At 37.4% G+C, this 24,631-nt stretch overlaps 1 non-coding gene across 1 annotated transcript; it reads left to right on the forward strand.

Annotated features, from left to right (window-relative positions):
- The first annotated feature begins 8,378 nt into the window (after positions 1-8,378).
- Positions 8,379-8,482, forward strand: LOC115030907 (U6 spliceosomal RNA). Its single transcript, XR_003836510.1, has one exon. It is a non-coding gene; the product is annotated as a U6 spliceosomal RNA (small nuclear RNA).
- Positions 8,483-24,631: the final 16,149 nt, after the last annotated feature.

Below are 24,631 nucleotides of genomic sequence, written 5' to 3' on the forward strand. Positions count from 1 at the left end.
ATCTCCATATTATATTTCTCAGTCCAGATAGCAGACAAGCATGATAGCACTCTGGGTGGATTGCCTTTTAAAGAGGGCCAGCAATCAGGCTGCCTGGATTAGAAGAGCCATGTTGTGATTTACCATGTGCAACATGGATTTAAATGCCCTTATTCTAGAGAACACAGTAGAGAATCTAGAGACTACAATAACATCTAAAGAGTACAAAAAGAGGCAGCATGATGATACTCTTATTCTTTTGACTGTCAATGTTATATCAAAATAAAAGCAAGGGCTCCAAGACACAATGGGGCAGCCATCTCAAAAAATACAGAAAGACTATTATTCTATCTCATCAAATTTATGGGGGGACAAAGAGGAGAAAGAGGAGGTGGATGGATCATGGCTGCTTCCAATAGCTGAGAAAGGCAGTAAGGAGCTATTGAAGCAGACAAACTAGAATATACTATGTGCTCATCCTCCTTCAGCTTCATAATCAATGCACCAAAAATGATACAGAACTTTTGGGGTGTCCTTCAATGCAATAGAGCCTTTCTCACTCTTAATTTGGCTTAGATCAGAGATCTAGGGTGCAGGAAACTTAACAGCTACCAAGGAAGGCTACACTGAGCCAGTGACTCTTTGAATATCATCTTACAAATATTTTTTTTTAATTTTTCTTATTTTTGAGATTATAATATAATGAAATCATTTTACTCTTCCTTTTCCTCTCTCCAAACATTCCAGATGTCCCTCCTTGTACTTTTCCAAATTCATGGCCTGCTTTTTAATTGTTTAATTGTTGCTATATTCATATCTCTATATAAATACATATTTTTAAATATAACACAATCTTTTTATATAATGTTATTTGTATCTATGTTTACGTTTGTCCATTTGGTATTGGACAGCCAATTGGTATACTCTTCGATGGAGAAGACTGTTGCCGCCTCTCAGCATTTCTTAGTTGCCTGTAGCTCTTTGTTGAAATTTCATGAAGTTTTCTCTGTCTGATTGCTTAGTCATTGGTGTTATTTTCATTGAGCTCGTGTTTGGGCAGTCATGTTGGTGAGACTGTCTGAGTGTACCTTCTGACACTGCCAGGAGACACAACCTCACAGCAATCTCCCTGATTTTTCTGACTTATAATCTTTCTATCCCTGCTTCTACAATGTTTCCTGAGGTACAGGAGATGTTTTGTAGGAGTTTCCATTTGAACAGTGGTTCAACACCTCTGTATGTTGATTGGTTGTGGGTTTCTGTGATGGTTACTGATTGTTGCAAAGATAATTTTCCTTGATGACGGGTGAGGTCTACACTCATCTGTGGGTATAAGGACAGATATTTAGAATGTGGTTATGTTGGTTTAGTAAAGTAGTGGTTGTAGGTTGCTTCCAACATTTATGACTTCACTACCGCTGAGCAGTTGACTAATACTTCAGCACTAAGAAAAAATTTTCCTTCTTGTTAAATGGGTATTACATATAATTAAAGAACTATCAGTTACCATAAAGTTACATATACCACTTCTCCACAATTGCACACATCTTCCCATGCTGGTAGTTACTGTGCTTTACAGCTTAGAAGGAGTGTTGGTGGCTTTCCTTCTTGGAAGTTTGCATGGTCCTTTCTGATGTCATAAAGGCTAGTCCTCCAGGAGATGGCATTCAGAATAATGACATTTTAGGGGGACTTTGGGCCTTGTGTTTAAAGTGCATGGTGTCTTCAGTGATGGGGTCTTAGCTTCCACCTCTGGGGGTAACCAAGGGCAGAAGCAATAGTTTGGAATATTTTGGAGTCTCTTCGGTTACACTGAACAACAGCACAAAAGAAGGGTTCTTCTGATTAGTGTTGGTGTTTTTGTTGGTTTGCTTTGGCTCGATGGAGGGACCATTGTCAGCCCAGATGAGAACATTTCATTTACTGTATGTGTATTTATATGCAAAGTTATATGTTCTGTAGAATTTTTTGGTAGATGATTTTAATAGAAAGATTGCTTATGGCCTTTTGAAATATTCTACTGATATTATATGTTTCTCCCTTCTTCTACATTATATTTATTTTACCATCCCCTCAATTAGAGGGCCACTTTCTCCCATTTCCCTTATCATATGACGTGTACATGGCTATGCCTCTTTCTTTTCCCTATACCTTTCCCCAGCAATGGTTCTTGTTAATTTCCTGGTTTCTACAATTAGGCAAAGATACATGCTCACATCTGACTACTTGAAGCTAGAAGCCTCTGATTAAAAAGAACATGGAATAGTTGTCTTTCTGGGTCTGCTTACAATACTCAATATGATCTTTTCTCATTCTACCCATTTACTAGTGTGGTGGTTTGAGTAGGAATGGCTCCCACAGACTCAAGGGTGTGAAAGATTGTGGGATAGGGAGTGGCATAATTAGAATGATTGCCTTGGTGGAGGGTGTATGTCACCATGGAGGCAGGTTTGACATCTCATGTTCAAGGTAAACCTAGTCCTTCTGCTGCCTACACATCAAGATGAAAAACTCTCAGCTCCTTTTCCAGTACCATTTTGGCTTGCATACTTCCATGTTTCCTGCCATGATGATAACTGAATAAACCTCTGAAAATATAAGCTAGATTTCAGACACATACTTTGATTTTTTTCTTGTTCTTTTTCTGAATTCTTTATCTATTCTGTGTAATCATCATTTGTCAGATGATAGCTGGAAAAGATTCTACTACATGCTATGGGCTTCTTTTTGTTTCTTTAAGGCTGCAGCAGCATTTTTAGTTCTATGAAATACTAGTTGTTATTTAGTCTTAATTTTTGGGCAAAGAAAGTACTATTCAGAAAGACCTTTCTAGGCTTAGGGTTAGTGTTAGGGTTAAGGTTAGTGTTAGAGTTACGGTTAGGGTTGGGGTAGGGATTGGGGTTCAGGTTGGGGTTGGGGTTAGGGTTAGGGTTAGAGGGTGAGGGTTAGGGTTAAGATACTTTCTGTGTTTTGTTTAGCAATTTCAGATTTCATATGTAGGCCTTTGATCCACTTGGAATTAGATTTTGTGCAAGGTGATAGGAACAGTCTAATTTCATACTGCCTGAGGACATTCAGTATTCCATGAACAAATTTTTGAAGATGCTTTCTTTTCTTCAACCTATATTTTGACATATTTATTAAATATTAAATGGCTGAAGTTATATGTATTCATGTTTTAGTTTTCAATTTTGTTCCATTGGCTTAAATGCCTATATTTGTGACAGTTATATTGTTTTGATTAAAATGACTTTGTAATCTATCTTAAAATCTAGCACAGTGATTCTTTCAGCACTGTTAGGGTTGTTCAAATTGATTTAACTATCTGGTCCAGAATGAAATGGGAATTTTGATTGGGATTGCATTGAGTATTTAAATGGCTTTTGGTAAAACAGTTATTTTCACAATATTATCCTACAAAGTTTTTAATCTAGGATACCTTTCCATTTTCTAGTGTCTTTCTCCTCATGGTTTTTTTTTTTTTTTTTTTTTTGAGATTTAATATTTTCATTGTAGAGGCACTTCATTCCCTTGTTAGGTTTCTTCCCTGGTGTGTTATTCTATCATTGAGGCAACTTTGAATGGGGTGTGTCTGGGATCCCTTTCTCCACACGTTTGTCCTTGGGGAATAGAAAACCTTGATTTATGATAGTTGATTCTGTTTCCTGCCACTTTTGTAAAGTAATCATTTCCAGAAGCTGTCTGGTAGAGTTTCGAGGATATTTAATATATAGTATCATGTCATATGCAAATAAATATCATTTTCCCCATATTTATATCCATTTAATTTCCTTCCCTTGCCTTACTGTGCCAGAAATTATTTTGAACACAATATTGAAAAGGAGTGAGGATAGTGGTTGTCCTCATCCCATCCCTGACTTCAGAATCATCACTTCAAGCTTCTCTCCAACTGGGATGACTTCTCTTGCAAACGTAAAGAATGAAATTCATGGACTGCAATGGATGAAATGTAGAAAGTGTATTTTATTATAGGAAACATAAGAGAGAGAAAAAGGCAGAAATCTCCAACAGGCAGGTAGAGGTTGAGTGGTGGGATACCACTGAGGGAAGCTGTTCCTGTATTTATAAGGTTTTACTAAGAGGGGATTTGTAAGGGTGAGAATTTAAGCTTCTCACACCCATGTCCATCTCAGGTTTCCAGGTGCCTCCAGGTTTTATTAACCTCCTCAGTGTGGGTTACAGAAAAGGGTTGCTTCCTTAGGGGAAGAGAGATAAGAAAAAACCTAAGTCAGCCTCTGGGATCCCTGGTCTCCAGCCATGTCAAACCTGGAAATATTTTGGCTTCATGCAGGTCTGGAAACTCTGGCCTCTGGCAAAACTAATGCTGCTGACAGGCCTAAGGGCATCCCACACTTTTAGACAAGAAGGAAACTGGTCACTTTGTGGGAGATCTTTTAACCCTAAAACTGCACACCCAATTTCTATCTCCTCCTTTTCTTATCGCTCAGCTAATAACATATCATGTTTTGTGTACTTTCAAATAAGTCACAGGACATCATGCTGAAGCCTAGTCCAGACCTGACTTACCTGTTCACTTATGACTTGGTTTGTTGGAATTAGATTCTTTGATCTAGATTTTTCATGCTAAAATATGGAGGTATCACAACAATCTGTAGACCCAAAGTCAATTTCCATGACATGAATATTCATTCACTCCTCTTTTTTTTTTTTTGTGAACTTTCAGTGTCTGATCAAATGAGTTCAGTGAAGCTCTTCCTACATAAGAAGTTCTCCACATATAGGTTCTTTCTCCCTGTCCCGTACTCTAGCCAGCTTGTCACTACACTAGCTCTGCTCCACTTGTTAATTGTCCTTTTTAGCCTGCGACTCTTTCTTAAGACCTTTCCCTTCCTATCTCTGGATGATCATGAACTAAGAATTAATGGTGAGTTCATCCTCAGATAGGATCACCTTCTTACTCCCTATGATAAGTAATTTTATAACTTTGCAAGAGAAAATAAAATAATTATTTTTTTAATTCTCTCATTACTCCATTCTCCATTCAGTTCCCTCATCAAGGCAATATTTAAAATAATGTTTGGATTTTATAAGGCAATTATTATGAGTTAAACATATCTCTTCAAATTTTATATTAGAATGTACAGTCCTAGAATCAAGTAGAGGACTTCTAGGACACATGTAACTATGAGAGCTCTCCCTAATGGATGAGAGAGATATTTATAAAAGCACATCCAGAGAAGTATTGTTTTCGATTTCTGAGCTGTGAGGGTATTGCAGTTAGGAGGTCTCTCCAAAACAGACTGAACAGCAAAACAGAACACCATCTCAATATTGGACTCAAAGAATCTAAAATTGAGATAAATAAATGTTCATATTTTCAGAATTCTAAAGACCCTGTGGCATTAGGTAATAGGAAGTGGGATAAACTAAGATAGTTTGCTGTGTATTGTTGTTTCTTTAGTACCTAAAATATGACATTTTTTGCTGTATCTAAGGCAGAAAAAAATACAAATGCTTTAGTAAAATTATAGACTTTGTAATTTCAATCTATCGTTACAGTTTCATTTCAAATCACTTTCTCTGATTCATCTCAGCACAAACCCTCAGGCTCACCACAGACTGTCATTTCTTTCTAGTTCTTTAGCCTGTCTGAAAATCCTCTGGTCTGAGTCTCTAGTTTGTCACCTTCCACACTCAGCTAAATTCCCATCTCAGTATGTTCTTAAGTTCTCCATCTGCCTGCAAGGCTTCCACCATTAACCCTCTCCTTTCCTACTTACAAACCTCCTGGAATTAACATCTTTTCCTAAGCATCTGTGCCAACTCAGCAACACTATATTCCTGCCATAGTCACATGATTTTTGCTGTATCCTCGCTATCCAGACACATTTCAATGCTGAGTCTTATACGTTGCATCCACATTGGGTAATGCAATCCCAGACACATTTCTAGTCATTTACTTATATGAGAAATCTATAGCAAGTATAAAAAGTCGTGATAATTAATGTATGGATATATTAGTTTTAAATTCTCATACTTTTAAAACTGTAATCTACAAAGCATTCCATATTAATAACCCCAAGTTTGAGAACTTACAGATTTATTACACTAAAACCAGAAAGATATGCATTTTAAGATGGTGGTGCATGCCTTTAATCCCAGCACTCAGGAGGCAGAGGCAGACAGATTTCTGAGTTCGAGGCCAGCCTGGTCTACAAAGTGAGTCCAGGACAGCCAGGGCTATACAGAGAAACCCTGTCTTGAAAAACAAACAAACAAACAAACAAACAAACAAACAAACAAAGATTATGCCAAGAAACTTGGGTAAGTAGGAAAGTGCTTTACACAACCACTATTTGATTAATTTGTAAAAAGTATATGTATTGTTCTAGCCGTGTTTATTACTTAGTAATTTAGCACACAATAAGATATGTCTAGCTCAATCTCTATAAGATTTCATATAAAATCCAGTAGTCATGTAAAATGCTATCTCTAACAGTACTTGGAAAGATGTTGAACTTTTATTGATTCAGTCACCTACTTACTACTTTTTTTTTTGTTTGTTTTTGAACTAAGAGAAGATCTTCAATATTCATCAGTAACAGACTTCTAGAAAAGCAAATAAGTAGAATGACTCAGTCAAAGCATATGTACTTCAGATGGATTTTTCCAAAATTTAGATCATTCACCTGATGCAACTATGAATAATATTTACATGTCCTGTGCTTTGAATAAGATACATACCTATGAGATACCTTATTTCAAAGAAAATAGACAAGAATTTAGTTCTGCTGACTATTGCAAGGAGTTTATGAACTGTGAGAAAATTTGACATTTTATAACCTACTTATCCATTGCAACAGGATTCTCTTAAATATGAAGTTTCCTAAGTTCCTAAAAACAATTTCCAGACACTAACTGAATGATACTGCTTGTTATTTTGATGAAAAAAGAAGCTCATGGAACAAAATTGATGGAGAATGACCTCATTTAAATCATATAGAGTCATGAAGTTGAGAGTATGAGCTTCTAAACCTATTATAGAATAAGGATATTTGAGAACATAGAGCATCAGACAAAGTTGTGGATCCTTAGAACTCTTCATAATTGGCGGGAACAGCCATTAGTATCTATTTTTTAATTTTTTTATTAGGTATTTTCTTCATTTACATTCCCAGTGCTATCCCAAAACTCCCCCACCCTCCCCACTCTCCTACCCACTCACTCCCACTTCATGGTCCTGGAGTTCTCCTGTACTGAAGCATATAAAGTTTGCAAAGAACTCAAGAAGGTGGACTCCAGAAAATCGAATAACCCCATTAAAAATAGGGCTCAGAGCTAAACAAAGAATTCTCACCTGAGGAATACCAAATGGCTAAGAAGCACCTGAAAAAATGTTCAACATCCTTAATCATCAGGATTATGCAAATGCATGCAGGAAATGCAAATCAAAACAACCCTGAGATTCCACCTCACACCAGTCAGAATGGCTAATATCAAAAATTCAGGTGACAGCAGATGCTGGGGAGGATGTGGAGAAGGAGGAACACTCCTCCATTGTTGGTGGGATTGCAAGCTTGTACAACCACTCTGGAGTCTGGAGGTTCCTCAGAAAATTGTACATAGTACTACTGGAGGATCCTGCAATACCTCTCCTGGGCATATATCCAGATGTTCCAACCGGTAAGAAGGACACATGCTCCACTATGTTCATAGCCATTAGTATCTTAAGAACAAGTCATGTCTTGGCTCCGTTTCCTATTCTGGTTATGTATTTGATGCTTTACTCGCGCTAGGACAAGATACCTGATAAAAACAATTTGAAGAAGACAAGGCTTATTTTGGCTCTCATTTTGAGGTATGTTCCGTTTTTGGGGAAGTTGTAGCCTCAGAATCTTGAAGCAGCTAGCTGATTCAGTCAGGAAGGAGAGAGAATGGAATACTTCTGCTGAGTCACCTTCTCTTTTTGGTTCAGTCCAGGACACAATCCACAGAATGGCGTCATCCACATTTAGATTGGATCTTTCCACCTCAGTTAACTTATTCTAGAATTTTCTTCAAAGAAATATTCACATGCTTCCATAGTGATTCTGAATCCCATCAAGTTGAAAGTCTTAAATAGCAATAACATTTTTTTTTTATCAAGTGCTGGTAATTTTGAGAAAACCTACTGATGATTCAGATGGACTTGGTATTCATTTGGCATACCATTCAACATTGAAACATAGTATGTAGTGGAGCATTCTTAGAGTTTTGGAGTGCAGAAGAGTTATTTATAGGACATCAAATACAGGTAAATGAAATTTAGTTATTTAAAACTATTGGATGATGAGATAGTAATATATCCTCATATAAAACGCAATAGAAATAAAATTAGTGATGTGAAATGATGGCAATGGAATGAAGTGGAGACTGGAGTGCTCACCTCGGCAGCAGATAAACTAAAATTGGAAAGATACAGAGATTAACATGGCCCCTTTGCAAGGATGACATGCAAGTTTGTGAAATGTTCCATATTTTTTTTGTCAACTAACCTGGACCCTTGGGGATTCCCAGAGAATGAGCCACTGGCCAAAGAACATACTGAACCTAGGCCTCACATACATTTATAGCAGGCATGCAGCTTGGTCTTCATGTGGGCCCCCAATAACTGAAGTGGGTTCTGTCCTTGAATCTGTTGCTTGCCTGTGCATCTTGTTCTGCCACCTGGGCTGCCTTCTCTGGCCTCATTTTAAAAAGAATGCACTTAGTCCTGCAGTGACTTGAGGTGCCAGAGTAGGTTGATTCACCAGAAGGGACCTCCCTGTTCCTAGAGGTGAAGGGGAGGAGGGCAGTGAAGAAAGGAGTCATGTGATGTGTGAAGTAGGAGGGGGTGCTGTGATCAGGATGTAAAATGAATAAATAACTAAATTAATAGGAAAAAGTAAGACTTTCTATGCAAACCAAAGGTATATATTTGGATGAAAAGTCAGTATTAATATGCTGTGATGAAAAAATTAAAATAAAGTGAAAACACCTAAGTTTTTAATTGACTCTAAGAAAACTGTGTTTACCCCATAGGTTCTTAACAATGCTATAATGTAGAATGGAATTAATTTTAAGGTGTGGCTTTGGCTTGGTTAGTCTTTGTTGCATAGATCCAATAAAATTTCCAAATTGACAGTTTGTGATAGGTGTCTTTGAGATTGAGCATACTAATTTGGAGTTTGAAAAATTATTAGAAAGAGGTGTTCAGAAACAGCTACAGTTACAAAATAGATAATTATAAATATTTTAAACAATATCATATTATTATCAAATTTTACTGTTATAATTTGAGTGTGAAATGGCCTCCACAGACTCATACTTTGAACTCTTAGTTCCCAGCTGAGGACACGGTAAGAAATTTGTGGAGTCTTTAGGAGGTGCAGCCACACTAGAAAATGTGGTCAATGTGGCTGCATCTGAAAGACTTATGGTCTGGGCTGATTCCTGGTCTCTCTCTGTGTTTTCTTCCTGCCTAAGCACAGCTCTGTCTCTGCTGCTGCTACTACCATGCCTTCCTTAGAATCCTACCTGCCTCCACAGGCAGGCAACAGATTCAGGGACATCAACTGCCCCAGGTTTCAGGGGCACCCGTGTGAAGACCAAGCTGCATGCCTGTTGCATATATGTAAGGAGACCTAGGTTTAGCTCTTGTATGCTCTTTGGTTGGTGCTTCAGTCTTTGGGAGTCCCCAAGGAGAGTCAGGATATTTTTTTTCATTGCATCAGGAAAGGTAACCAACTTAGCTATTGTATTATGAGGATAAAAAGAAGCCTACATCTTAATTCTTACATAATGCATCTAACCAGGCTTTTAAAATATCAAGTTGCAACTTGAGAGATTCAGACAGACTACATTAGTTTAAAGAAGACTTGTTTTTTAAAGATAAACATCTCATTATTAAAGTTTTTACTTGGGTAAATGAAAATTCTCTATGGAGGCTTCTTTATTTGTTTTATTATTTTTCTGTACATTAGTTTTAGGGGCTTTTTTTGTTTTGTTTTGTTTTGTTTTTTTTAGATAATTGAATTTTGCCTACTATATTTAACATATATGGTCAGATCAAATTACATCACAAGGTCAATCTAGGCTTGCTCACATGTGACAAACTCATATATGAGAAGTTCACATGTGCTCTTTAAGAAATAAAATATGATCATAATATTGTTGCTATTCTTAGAAATGAAAATTTTCTTTGATGACTGCTGCAGATTAATAATGTATTGACACACACATAAAGAAAAAAGTAGGCTTTGACAAAGAAATCTGTTGTTGTTGCTATTGTGTCACTGTCGGCCTTGAGTACTCTGATTTACCAATCATTGTGTTATCACAAAATGAATACAGCTTTCTCTATAACAACAGGAATCTAAATCTCTCAAGGTTAACTGTGCTGACCCTTATATTAAGAAGAAATGTTTAGGTATATGCATATTACATAAGCATATTTATTCTCAAGTCAAATTATATTATAGTAACATTATGTGTTTATGTTAAAGTTTTAAGAAAAAATAAAACATTTAATTATTATTAAATTAAAATATAGTACCTATGGGAATTCCCATGGTAGTGGGGGTGGATAGCTGATACAGTGACTGAAGTATATTTGATTGGAGCTAAGGAGTATGGTTCTGATCTAAGATGAACCTTCTAAAATGCAATAAAGAGTTTCTAATTATGCATCCATAAACAATCTTAGTAACAACAAGAATTCTGTAATTTTGTATTGAAATAGTAACATACTTACCCCAGTGACATGGAGCTCTCAGAAAACTGCAGTCACGCCCTAGGGTTATTTTTGAATAAGATGTGCCATAATTAACTTGGACAATTGTTTGAAATCTATGGAGGACTTAGGTTAATGGAAGTTTTTAAAAATGGTAGTCTGATCAGGACATGAGTACAGTGGTGTTAGGGTCCAGGAGAGTGGGAGAGATTCAGGTAGAGACATTATGTATCTTAGTTCTGACTTATATGAGCAAGACCGGGTTGACTCTGTGATATGATTTGATCTGACCATATTAAAAACATTAGAACATTTCAATAAAACTGTTATGACCTAGAAAAAAAATCTTGTAATAAATTATGAGAAGTACAAATTTAGGAATTGTGAGAGTTAATTTTGTGTAATGATAACAACCAATTCTAATGCCAGTAGGCATTCTACAATTAGCCTCAGTTCGCATCAACTACTGACAGTGGCACCAGACTCCAGAGGTCGAAGGGTCCACTTGTACATGATTGTTCTCAGTGCAGTCATGGGAGTCTTCACGTTACCTGTACTTCTCTCTGACTTGGTTGCAAAGCCGAGGCCCCTTTCTCATCCCAGATTTAATATTTCTTAATGTGAAGAATATATTTTACATTTACTAGTTTATAAGAAAAGGCATAATTAACAAGCTAGATATATATCTGGGACAAGAAGGGTCCTGGTTACAAAAACTTCTGTCTTCACTGGCTTCTTAACACACACAGACACACACACACACACACTCACACACACACACACACACACACACACACACACACACACACACACATTAAGAATCTCACAGAACTTAAATTAAAAATCAATTTTAGCCTCCAACACCCTTTTCAGTGACATAGAATATGCACCATGGACGGTGCCCTGCCCTGCCCAGTCCTTGTTCTTGTTCTTGCTGTATTTCTTCCTTGGCCTTTGAATACTACCAAACATTTCTGTGCCCTTGTATTGCTCTAACAATTATGGATTTTTAAAATTTTTTATTAGATGTTTTCTTTAATTACATTGAAATTTTATCCCCTTTCCTCATTTCCCCTCCGAAAAACCCCCTATCACATCCCCCCTCCCCTTGCTCACTAACCCACCCACTACCACTTCCCTGCCCTGGCAAATTCCCGTACACTGGCGAATCAAACCTTCACAAGACCAAGGGCCTCTCCTCTCACTGATGCCCCACAAGGACATTCTCTGTTACATATGTGGCTGGAGACATGTGTCCCTCGTTTGGTTGGTGGTTTAGTCCCTGGAAGCTCTGGGGGTACTGGTTAGTTCATACTGTTGTTCCTCCTATGGGGCTGCAATCCCCTTCAGATCCTTGGGTACTTTCTCTAGCTCCTCCATTGGAGACCCTGTCCTCTGTCCAATGGATGGCTGTGAGCATCCATTTATGTATTTGTCAGGCACTGGCAGATCCTCTCAGGAGAGAGCCATATCAGGCTCCCGTCAGCAAGCACTTCTTGGCATCCACAATAGTGTCTGGGTTTGATAACTGTTTATGAGATGAATCCCCAGGTGGAACAGGCACTGGATGGCCTTTCCTTCAATTTTGGCCCCAAAGTCTCTGTATCTCCTCCCATGGGTATTTTGTCCCCGCTTGTAAGAAGGACTGAAGTAACCACAGTGTGGTCTTCTTTCTTCTCGAGCTTCATGTGGTATGTGAATTGTATCGTGAGTATTCCAAACTTCTGGGTTAATATCCATTTATCAGTGAGTGCATATCATGTATGTTCTTCTGTGATTGTGTTGCCTCACTCAGGATGATATTTTTTAGTTCTATCTATTTGCCTAATAACTTCATGAATTCATCATTTTTAATAGCTGAGTAGTACTCCATTGTGTAAATGTACCACATTTTCTGTATCAAATCCTCTGTTGAAGGACATCTGGGTTCTTTCCAGCCCCTGGCTATTATAGATAAGGTTGCTATGAACATAGTGAAGCATGTGTCCTTATTCCATATTGGAGCATCTTCTGGGTATATGCCTAGGAGTGGTATAGTTGGGTCCTCAGGTAGTACTATGTCCAATTTTCTGAGGAACTGCCCAACTGATTTCCAGAGTGGTTGTACCAGCTTGCAATCCCACCAGCAATGGAGGAGTTCTCCATATCCTTGCCAGCATCTGGTGTCACCTGAGTTTTTGAACTTATCCATTCTGACTTGTGTGAGGTAGAATCTCTGGGTTGTTTTGATTTCCATTTCTCTGATGACTAAGGATTTTGAACATTTCTTTAGGTGCTTCTCAGCCATCTGATATTCCTTTAACCAAGGTGTTCACTGGCCATGTGTGACTCACTGAGATCTCAGACCCAACAGTGCCGCTGATGTAGTAGGTGAGGTCTCAAAGCTGCCAGCGTCTCATCAAGCTGATCTTTATAGAGACCAGCTGAATGTTTGAACCATCTGAGGACTACCTTGTAACAAGAGATTCTTTGTCTCCTCTGTCAATGAAGATTCTCCAGAACTTAGGATCTCTGTAGTGGGAACCAAGAATAGAGACCAAATATTTTCCTGTGATAGATACCATGCCTAATCAGTCTTAAGAAAAAAAATGTAGTCTACTAAATATCCATTCCTTATTTAATTTTAATCCTCTGTATATTGAAAGATAATCTGCTATGTGTCAACCTGTGAATCAAAACAATTAGAGAAAAGTGCAAAAGACCTATAGAATTTTTAAACACATTCAAAATTCAAATTTAAGATTTCAACTATGCCGGGGCCTAGCAAACACAGAAGTGGATGCTCACAGTCAGCTATTGGATGGATCACAGGGCCCCCAATGGAGGAGCTAGAGAAAGTACCCAAGGAGTTAAAGGGATCTGCAACCCTATAGGGGGAACAACATGATGAACTAACCAGAACCCCGGAGCTCTTGTCTCTAGCTGCATATGTATTGAAAGATGGCCTAGTCGGCCATCACTGGAAAGAGAGGCCCATTGGACTTGTAAACTTTATATGCCCCAATACAGGGGAATGCCAGGGCCAAAAGAATGGGAATGGGTGGGTAGGGAAGTGGGGGGGGGGTATGGGGGACTTTTGGGATAGCATTGGAAATGTAATTGAGGAAAATACGTAATAAAAAATATTAAAAAAAAAGATTTCAACTTAAGGTATATAGAAGAAAAATCAATTAAAGCCTAATGATTTTGCAATCTCATAAATAAAAACACTCAAAAATAACAATATATCAGTAAAGATGGAATAATTTCTATAGTTAATGCCACTATCATTTACATATTAGTAATTGCACTGAAGTCTAGAAGGTGCCAGTGTTCTTTTTGTGGAAAATTATTATCTTTTGGAGATAAGTTCCAATAGTTGTCACTAAAAGACAGTCTAATGTTATTAGTTATTGTGTTGTATGCCTTACATGAATATATCACTCAATTTTCACTATACTTTGATTAAAATTAAATATTTAAACATCAATGAATTTTCTTGGTCATAGAAAATGCAGAGACTCCCAATAGACAGAACCCCCAAAACTTGAGGCAGAGAGAGACCCAGGAGAGAGCCCACAGGGAGCTCCCACATTCAGTTCTTAATAGCATGGCCACTGCTCCTAAAACAAGACTCTTCCCTCATTAGCTTCTAGGATATGGTAATGATAATGGTGAAATTAATGTCCAAATAATGAGAAGATGGAGATTAATTAGGGGCATGAAAAGTTTATAAAATAAAAACAGGATTGAAGATTGGAATATAATCTTTGCCTTACTCTTAACCATTTCAATTACCATATTTGAGTATAACATATTCTGGAGTTATAGCTGTAATGTACTCTCAGAGGGCTGTATGCATTATTGTTTAGTCTGCTTGTAAAACTGCTATCACTGTCTTCTAGGTAGTAAAACCTAGAAAGTAATTTCTATGTATCATGACCTAAATATTGACTTCAAATGCTCCAAGCCAGGTACAAAAAGATGAACTGCTGGTTCTTTTTTGTCAGTTAACATTAAAAGTATAAAAGTATAAAATTAAAAATATATGATTGAAGTTTGAAATTTCTTAGAGAAAAATGGTGCACAGTTCACTGTAGTAACTTACGGGAAGTTAGTGGGACTGTTTTTTTTGCTTGGGTGGTCCACAGAGAATGAGTAAGTACTTTTTATGGGGGAGGCCAGGTCTCAGAAGAAACCCAGCTGCGCTGAGACCTACATAAACACACCGGGCATAAATCTCGACTGTCAGGAGCCCACTCCCTTGTATTATTTCTGTTACTAATGATGACTCTCTTCTAGAAATATTATGAGAAGAATGGGAATTCATTTTCCTCTCTATCCTCTGTGTGCATGATGAGCCTTCATTTGTTTAGCAGCAGAGGAGGGATTTTCTCTCATCAATGATTTTAATACCACTTCTGGCACCAGGATTCAGAAGATGTATGGCTACTTAAGGAAAGTGTCACCCTGAACCCAAGGTGTTTTATTATCTTGCTTGGTAGCACCTTCCATGAAATTTCACATTAAATAAAACAATTTCTAGACCATGTATTTGGTAGATACTGAGTGTCATCATAAGAACATTTTTGGTGCTGACAGCTACAGTTGTATTCTTCAAAATATGAAAATATTAGGTGCTCCTGGCCTCATAAATATAAAGTTCTGTATTTCTTTATTCCAATCACATATAGCCTACATTTTGAATAAGATTATACAAATAAGAAGCAAGAGCATCCTATATTCTGCCACAAATGCTGATACATATTTTCTTTTTCTTACAATATGGGAAGTAAAAAAAAAATTGTAAAAACTCAAATATGCTAGACACCTATTAAAAATCCCCTATAATCCTATGACAAAACAAAAACTCCAAAGTCCATTTGACAAAACATGGTGTCCTCGTTATTTTTAACTGTTACAACTACATAGAATCACCCAAGGTGAGTGTCTCCATGAGAAACTATTTAGATCAGGTGGACATGAATGTGGTAAATTGCCTTGACTGTTAGTTGATGTGTCTACTGAGGGCAGCACCATTTCTTGACCTAGGGCGTGAACCTTATAATAGGGGAGAAAACAGAGTATAGCCTCAAACAAGGAAGGGTGGGCATATTCTTTCTTCACTCTTGACTGTACATGTTATGTGTTTACCTTCTCTGAAATGACAGATTGTGACCTGAAATTGTAAGATAATATAAGCCCTTTATCCCCTAAGATGCTCTTTTATTAGATTCTTTTCCATAGCAACAGCAAGTAAACCAGGGAATGTGCTTTTTACAACTTATAGTACTATAATAAAATAATTAAATACAAATAGATATGTACAATTACAGATAGAAGATCTCAAATTTCCACTTTACTCTTGCCACCCACTTCTTGAAGATGACATTGCACAGAGGAAAAGTGACTCAATTCCCTGCCTACATCTCCTGCTCCTTTACCTCAGGGTAGTTCCTGCAATTTTTGGTTTGTGTGCCAAACATAACATACTTTTAGAACACTAGATGTATTTCAAAGATTAAAAAAATTGCATGGTGATAAGCTGCAAAATATAACATCTGTATTAATTTACAAGAACTCATATTCTTTTGAGATATATTAACCTGAATGAATGTTACAGTTCTATCATGTTTTTAGTGATACAGCCTAAGAATGGGAGTATATATGCTTAGCAATGCCAAAGTTCAATAAGGGGACATTGCTAGGTACAACTGAGATAGTTTTCAATGGCTGGCCTAAGACTTTTATCTTCACTTAATCTCTCCTCAAAGACTTATGGTGTTCTTCTTTCTCCAGTTAGATTTCAATCATATCCAGAAGTTTGGTTATAGAATTACGAAGCAGAAGAGACGGTATTTTGTTAACTCTGGAATGGAAGTTCATTGGGATTGCTATTCAATTGGTTATTTAAACCAAGTACTTATGACTTTCCTGTGTGGATGTAAGAGTGTGTAGGAGACAGGATTGGTTGAGTGTGCTTCTAAGCTCTAATACCAACTGAAAAGATTACTCCTTTCTTAGCATCATTTTGTTTCTAGTAAAGACAATGAATATGGGTGACTTTTAGGTTTAATTTTGTTATTTTATGTCTATGACTATTTTGCCTGCATGCACGTATTTCTCACTACATGTATCTCTGATAACCACAGAGATCAGAAGAGGGCATTGGATTCCTTGAGACTGTTTCAGAGTTAGAGACAGTTATGACCCACCACATGAGTTGTGGATATTGAACCTGTCTGTGGCTTCTGGAAGCACACTAAGAGCTCTTAAATTCTGAACTGACTCTCTAGTCCCAAACTTTTGGCTTCTCTTAGATGTGAGCATTCTATCTGATTCCCAGAAGGTTTCCTAGTGTGATAAGTATACTGAGGTATATTGTTTGCCACAGTGTCTGCGATGTCTCCTCTTTTATTTCTGTGAGCCCATATAGGTGTCCCATGGCTCTGAATGATGACAGCATTTTCTTCAGCTTCCCTCTGTAACATTTACTCTGTCAGTAGAGTCATTTCACTACTCACAGTAAGTTCTATCATTGTGTGACTTTAATTGTATTTTGCTAAATTAAAGAGGTATTATAAAGTTGTTAGCCTTTGATTTTTCACTTGAATTTCATTTTTCTTTAATCCTTGGAACACACTACACTATCAATTATTATGATAAAATAGTCAGTGTAGAATTTATAACTATATTGAATATTCTATAAAGTAGACTAATTTTCACAATGCTGGTGCGGACAAAAAGAAGTAAAACCACGCCATTCTCTCACTGTTCCATACAAAGTATCTCACATGTGCCTTAAACCGATAGTATGTTGGACCATTACAGAGGAAAACATTGTCAACGGGTGAATGATATTAATGCCAACCACTTTAGCACTTCATTTTATCCAAAGACTTTAATGTTCTCTGTGCATGACAATTAATCAAGTCTTGCCACATGACTCCAAGCAAGGTATTATTATATGCTATTATAATTTAGACAAACCATTGTTACAGTTCAAGAAGATGAGAGATTCAGTGACTGTCAAAGATCAACTATTAGTTCAATGCCAGAGCAGTACCACTGAGATTTCTCACTGCTGCTAACATTAAGTCAGCTTCTGTATGTATTACCAGTGAGTGCTGCACTATTCTACTGAAATTACATTTCATGTGCTACTCAAGGAAGAAATTTAAATGCATGTGAATGCAATGGCTTCAGATTTTATCTCAATTTGGGGCGAGATTATATATCCTTCTAAGTTATTTGGAAATGCTACCCATATAAATTAGCATGTTTTTATTATTAAAAATGCTGCACTATCCTTAAAATAGTGTCAAGCTCCTCTTGTGTTCCTAGTCACTGAGGACAATGACAGGGTTGGTTCTTGCGTAGTACAGCAGGGCTGTTACTAAAGGGAGACTCTAGTATGAAAACTTCTGATGAGACAAGCACTCAGGGTTTCAGGATTGTCGGAATCTTTTCACAGAAGAACACTCGATTCTCTTCTAATCTTTCACCATCGTTTGCAGCAACAGCAGTGGTTGAGACTTTCTTGCTCTCTTTCTTTTCTCCGTAGATCTACAAGAAACAGTAGGAGCAGTTTTATTCGGCTTCCTTCTATCTCTTCATTCAGCGCTGCCTATCTACCCCAATGTCCACTTAACGAGAATCATTGAGAATGATTTGTACAATTGATTGGTGACATCTAGAGCGGAATTGATGCTTCGCTGGGCAGGGAGCCCTTCCTAGAGGAGACAGAATTGTCAAACAAAATGCAGAAAAGTGTCTTATCTGAGTGAAACTGGCTATTACAATGGCTGGAATGCAGTTTCTGAAAATCCGTCTTATCCTCCTTGCACCTGGACACTACACAGCACCTATCTCCCCTGAATCCCACAGTCCTTTGGATTTGTATTCATGGCGGCAGCGCAACAAAACTACCGCAGATAATTGAGGTAATTGCCAAACCACAGGGGCACTTAGACGGCTCACCTGCCTATTTTGGTTGGCTCATCATCACTCTAATTGGCAGTGGGTAGTTACTGGTCCATTTGCTGTGTATTATGACAAAAGATGCTAATGGGCCCCAGCAGTGGGTGTGTTGTGCGTTTGCCCTGCTCCTGGCATGCAGAAAGCAATCCCACAGTTTTTGCATAACAAGTAGGATGGCTGGACATTTTTCCAACATCAAAAGGAGCTTTTCCTTTTGAAAAATGACAACTTGTCCTGGCAAAGGCCTAATCTCAGAATTGACACGTATCCTCTCTCACAACCATCACACTGAACGTTGTCCCTAAAAACAAGAGTCCATCAGTCAAGGCAGTTTCCATCATTTTCACCACATTTTTATTATCAGAACTCCTCTGAAGCTTGAAATTGAAATCTGTTTCTTTCTTGACATTTTTCTCTATATTGGGCATGTAATTATGGGCCCAAACTAAGTTCAAGAGGAATGGATCAACAAAGCCCACAGCTAAGTACACTAAACTTTGATCTTGGAGGAAAATACAAATTCCAAGGTAGGTTTAGACAGCTGTGCTGTGAATGCCACAGTGACCAAGTGTGGATGAGAAGAAACAGCCCATGGCTAACTGAGTATTTTAATATGTGAATGTAGGAAACATAAGCAGAAATTCAACTATACTAGCGTGGGCGGAGAGTCCTTAGTATGCTGAAGAGAATTCATCTTAAAATAATGAAATATGTGTTTGAGTGGTTAATAATCATTGATATTCTACTTCCTCTTGACTGGGAGATATGAATTGTTAGTGTTGCTTCAATAAGTTTATGAGAATATGTATTGTTTTAGTTACAATAGCAGCATTATATATATATATTTTTTTTTTTAAAAAAAAGTGTCCAGGAGCTATATTTTGCAGCCATATGAAGTTTGACAAATCTGAAGCAATACCTTTGGCCAGTACGGTTAAAAAACAAACAAACAAACAAACAAACAATAACAACAAAAACCACTGATACCAGGCCTATGAAGAAAATCTTCTCACTTTAGTGCCTCAGTTAAATCTAAAGGATAAACACTAATAAAATTAGGCTAATAAAATGATGAGACATGTACTTGTAGGAGTGTGAATATCAATTCACTAAAAAAAAAAATGAGTTCAATTGAGAAATAAAGAAAAATTCATCAGAATTCTGCTAAATTATCTTTTATTTCCACCTGTTTTGTCGATTTGAATTAAAGGTATTTAACTTGACTTGGTTTGCTAAGTTTCTAAATAATGACTCCAGTCTTAAAATACACCATCTGTCACTCTCTATATGCTATGACATTAGCAGGTAGATCAGGATTTCTAAAGCTTTCCCATTAGATCTTTTATATAGATATAGATAGAGATAGAGATAGATGATATAGATAGAGATAGATATATAGATATATGCACTTACATACATACCAACACACCCACACACACATACCACCTAAGCCTGTATACAACTTAGCACAACTGTATTTTTTCAGTGTTTGCAGCTGTGATTGTTGATGCAAAGCATAGTCTTCCATCAATGGAGTGAGGATAGGTAGAGATACTCCTCCCACCTTTTTATTTTTTCATTTCTGTCTCTAGAACAGATGATTGTTGTTTTAAATAGAGACAAAGCTTCGGGAAGATCAACACTAATATGAACCTGTCACATGAATTGCTGTGGGAAAACACTAGTTATTCCATACTGCAAGGTGTGTTGGCCATGTAGTTTTTATGTAGTCTATTTGAATATCAATATTAGTAAGATTTGGCTCCTGGTTCCTCCATCTCACTTCCCTGCAGAACCCCTGCTAGCCAATCACTTTCTCTTCATATCACAAAGAGTAGCTCAGTTTCAGGAGTTAAAATCGTTATTACGTTCATAGACTTACTTACTTTGTGTGTGCATGTGTGTGAGCATCTGAGGCATGATGCACATGTGTGAAGGCCAGAGGACAATTTGCAACAATTGGTTAGCTGTGGGTTCAGTTAGTTATGGGCACTCAACTCAAACTGTCAGGTATAGTGACCAGCACGATAACCTGTTGAACCATTTCACCCGCACAATTCATCACTATGTATGGTCTCACCCTACGCTTCTCAGTCCTAGCATATTTCCTTGCTAACTAAATTCAAAGTATACCATTGTCCAGATAGCCTTCTGGGCTTGTGGCAAAATGGAGGACTCCCTTTACTAGTAAGGGCTCCTCATCTCTGACCTCAATCTCGACACACCTCTGCCAGCCAAATGTCAAGTAACCTTGCTTGAAATTACAGGGTCAGCTTCCTTTCTCCCAATCAAAACCTGTTTGGCTAACACCTGAGATACCTGAGATGCTTTCCCATGCATATGAGGCATCTCAGCAACTCAAGCTCTCAGCCAATGGCCTGTGCCCATCCTGAACATCTCTACACCCTTAACTCAAAACCATATATACCTTGAATCACTCCAAGTAAAGCTGATCTGTCTCCTGGTCCAGATGTCCTCATTACCATAGGTACTCACAGGGCTTCCAATCCTTTCCTCATCCGTCATCCCTGCTCCATTTGCCCTCATGGACCAATATTGACCAACAATCTCCAGAGTCAGGAAGGATCACACTTGCACTATTTCATTTGGAAACAAATGATACTTAATATGGGGATGCGGGGATGCTCTGTGTGTACTTGCTTAATTCTGCCAGTATGATCCCCCTGGTAAGGAACTGTACTCAAATCAGGTCAGGGGATGTTTATGCTAATTTGCACAGTTCTATAGAATCAAATTTGCATGCTCTATGAACTCAACATTGACAGGAGATTGTAAATGTTACTACATTGATTTTTTTTGTTTTGTTTTGTTTTTAGCTGAGTCTGGCTTTAGTTAGTGCATAGGAGAAAACTTTATTTCTTCTTTAGTCTTCTGAGTAGAAAAAAGAAATGTGGCATAGCTGAAAGAGAAAGCCCACAGTTTCACAAGTGTAACTGTTCTCTGTGAACTGTAGGAGAGTATTGGGATCAGTTTTTGAGTAGTTGTTGGTATTGTGACTCTTATTTGCTCAGATAATCAGCATTAGATATATACTTAGTGGGAATGCCCTGAGAATAAACCCCACCTGAACAGCATTCATAGTGTCTACTGCTACGTCTCTGCTGGTGCTTGGAACCAAAATATAGACTTCCATTTGTGTACTTAACGTCTGAGCCAGCTCTCCAGTACCTAAGTTTAATTCTCATCCCTACCTTAAAAGACTAGAGATAAAAGAGAAGCACAATTTTTATTTCCTGATGAAAGAATAACATTTCTTATAGAGGAAGATCAGCAATTGGTCGTCTGTGGTGTGGATATCAGAAATATGTGTTCTCTGCTCATGGTATAATGAGACTCTTGGACAGATTGCCTATTCACATATGATTAGTGTTTTCCATTTTAAGTGACTAAGCAGAATATGACTTTCCTTTCAGTGTAACAGATGTAAGCTAGCTTAAAATTCAGCTGTAATTGTCACAGTCACTTGGAATTTACACTATTTGTGTTGATAAAATCTTTTCTCAGCAGGATATTTTATCACTATCACTTTCACAACAAAAAGGAAGGCTGGGTTTTTTGAGGTTTATTATTGTTTGTACCATTCTCTATATTGCTCATGTACGTCTCATGTACACAGGGGTAGATGCTTTTTCACCTCTGTTTTCTGTCCTTGACTCTATTTAGAATGATTTCCTTTTCTTTAGACTCCTAAATATTTCATACCTTGGGATATAGAACAACTGTATTTTGGATGAGTATTCCATAACTGCTCCATACATATAGTTGAAGTGGACGTTTCTGGCTTCCTTGGAGCCTCAGTTGTGTCATGTGATGTTTTGCTGGAAGCTGTCTTATGAGAGGATGTTTTGCTGAAGCAGACACATGGGAGGAAAGGATGTTTTGCTAAGAACAGACATGTGATGGTTTTCTTGAAGCTGTCTTGTAAGAGGTCATGTGATGTTTTGATGTGATGCTTGAGAGGGTAATAACGTTTAGGAAGAATATAAATATAACTCCACAGAGACTGAGAGGACACTCTTGTTTGGTTTGCCTTGCAATGCTTTGCTGGTCTTCACTGATTTTCACTGACTGTGACTTCATAGAAAGAAATGCAGATCACGGTATTCAGGCTGCTCTTTGCCATTTCTGCTGACTCCTCTCAATTTAGTGGAGCCTTGAAAATTCTTCTGGATCAAACTATTGTTACTGTTTTGTATTTGGCGTTTGCCAACTGGACTGGACTGTCACTACTGATTCATGTTTGTTGTTTTGGACTGGACTGTTGATATCCTGATAATGAATATTGTAATTGCATCCAAAGACTACATCTAAAGAGATCCACAGCCCCCATTTCCTTAGCCCTTTCCCTTACCTCTTGTAGTTGGGCCAGAAGGGAGGTTGAAGTGCTTAAAAACCTCTATTAACTTAGGTTTTGAAAAATATGAGCCTACATACAGTATCATAGGGTGGTAGCAATGGAATGATGTATACTTTTATGAAATGAGACCTAATAGCATAGCCTTATGTTCCTAAAGAAGCATTGTTTATAGGCATCAGACTTTTAATCCATCCTTCATCAACTCTCTTTCCATCTCCTGTTCCTGGATTTTTACTTAAATACTTGTGACATTTTTTTTCTAGACCTGTCACTTCTTTAGAGACCAAGTCTATAAGATTGCCACATCATGAACTTGAACTTTCACAATTGACAGCTAATGAATGACCCATCACTCCTGAGTAGCTGGTACGGTACTCCATTTTACAGTGACCTGCCTGAGCTGCCTCCTATAAGAATGTAGCACATACAATTGTCATGCCCTTTGTATCATGGGGATTAGGTGACATGTGTGCCTGGTACATACTAGAACTCAATTATTACTGCTTAATTCAAAGAAAAGTAGTATTTAATACAGTCATCTTGCACTTTGAATTTTAAAATTGCTCTATGAAATTTAAAATTGTTCTGTTACAACATTATCAGCATTTGAAGCCAGATTGTTAATTAACTTGATTTAATCATTCCAAACCTAGAACATTCAGCAAACTATCGCATTCACCCCAGAAGTAAAACACAATTCAATTATCATTTGTCACTTAAAATAATTTTGGGGAGTAAAAAATTGAGATGTTTTAGTAACCTTGTTTCCTTATTAAGAAGTTATAGATTTTTATGTCTTTAGTTAACACTGTATCTTAAAATTATCTCTAAGAATTTCAGTGCTCTTGAAAGTGCTATAAGTGAATCAGATCACATTTCCAATCTGTAAGAAATATGTATAAAGGAGCTGTTATTATAAGATAGTTGGCTTCCCAGATAGAGTATGGATCTACTTATAATGGCATCTACATATAATACATTTCAATTATTCCAAGTTTGCTCTGGTACCAGGACACTTTACTAATATAGACAAAGTCCATGGCATGTGTGTGTGTGTGTGTGTGTGTGTGTGTGCGTGTGTGTGTGTGCATGTGTGATTGCTTCTTGCATTAGAGGACAAGCAGAATTTTGAATAAATTGGTTTTCCTTTGCATTTATTGTCATATATTTCATAATCTATAGCACAGTTTAGAAGCTGGTGTCAAATACATTCTTAGTCAAAAGTGTTTCACTTTCTACTTGGCAGGTGCACACAAACAAATGCATGGGTATACACACACACACACACACACACACACACACACACCTAAGGGACAGAAGAATAATAGTTGAAAGGGTAGGGGAAAGCAGTAGTTAAAACAGTGGATGAATGAAATCACACTTCACCAGTATTCAGCATATTCTAGCTATATTGCAGTATCTTAAAAGAAACTGTGATTTGTTAAATTATTTTAGTAAAACTGACTGGTATTCAGATCTAGGAGGAACAATTTTTTTTTACATTTTTTCAGACAGGGTTTCTCTGTGTTCCCCTGGCTGTCCTGAAACAAACTCTGTAGACCAGGCTGGCCTCAAACTCAGAA

This window comes from Mus caroli, unplaced genomic scaffold, assembly GCF_978045245.1.
Source record: "Mus caroli unplaced genomic scaffold, Mus_caroli_1 scaffold_6, whole genome shotgun sequence".
NCBI classification, from domain to species: domain Eukaryota; kingdom Metazoa; phylum Chordata; class Mammalia; order Rodentia; family Muridae; genus Mus; species Mus caroli.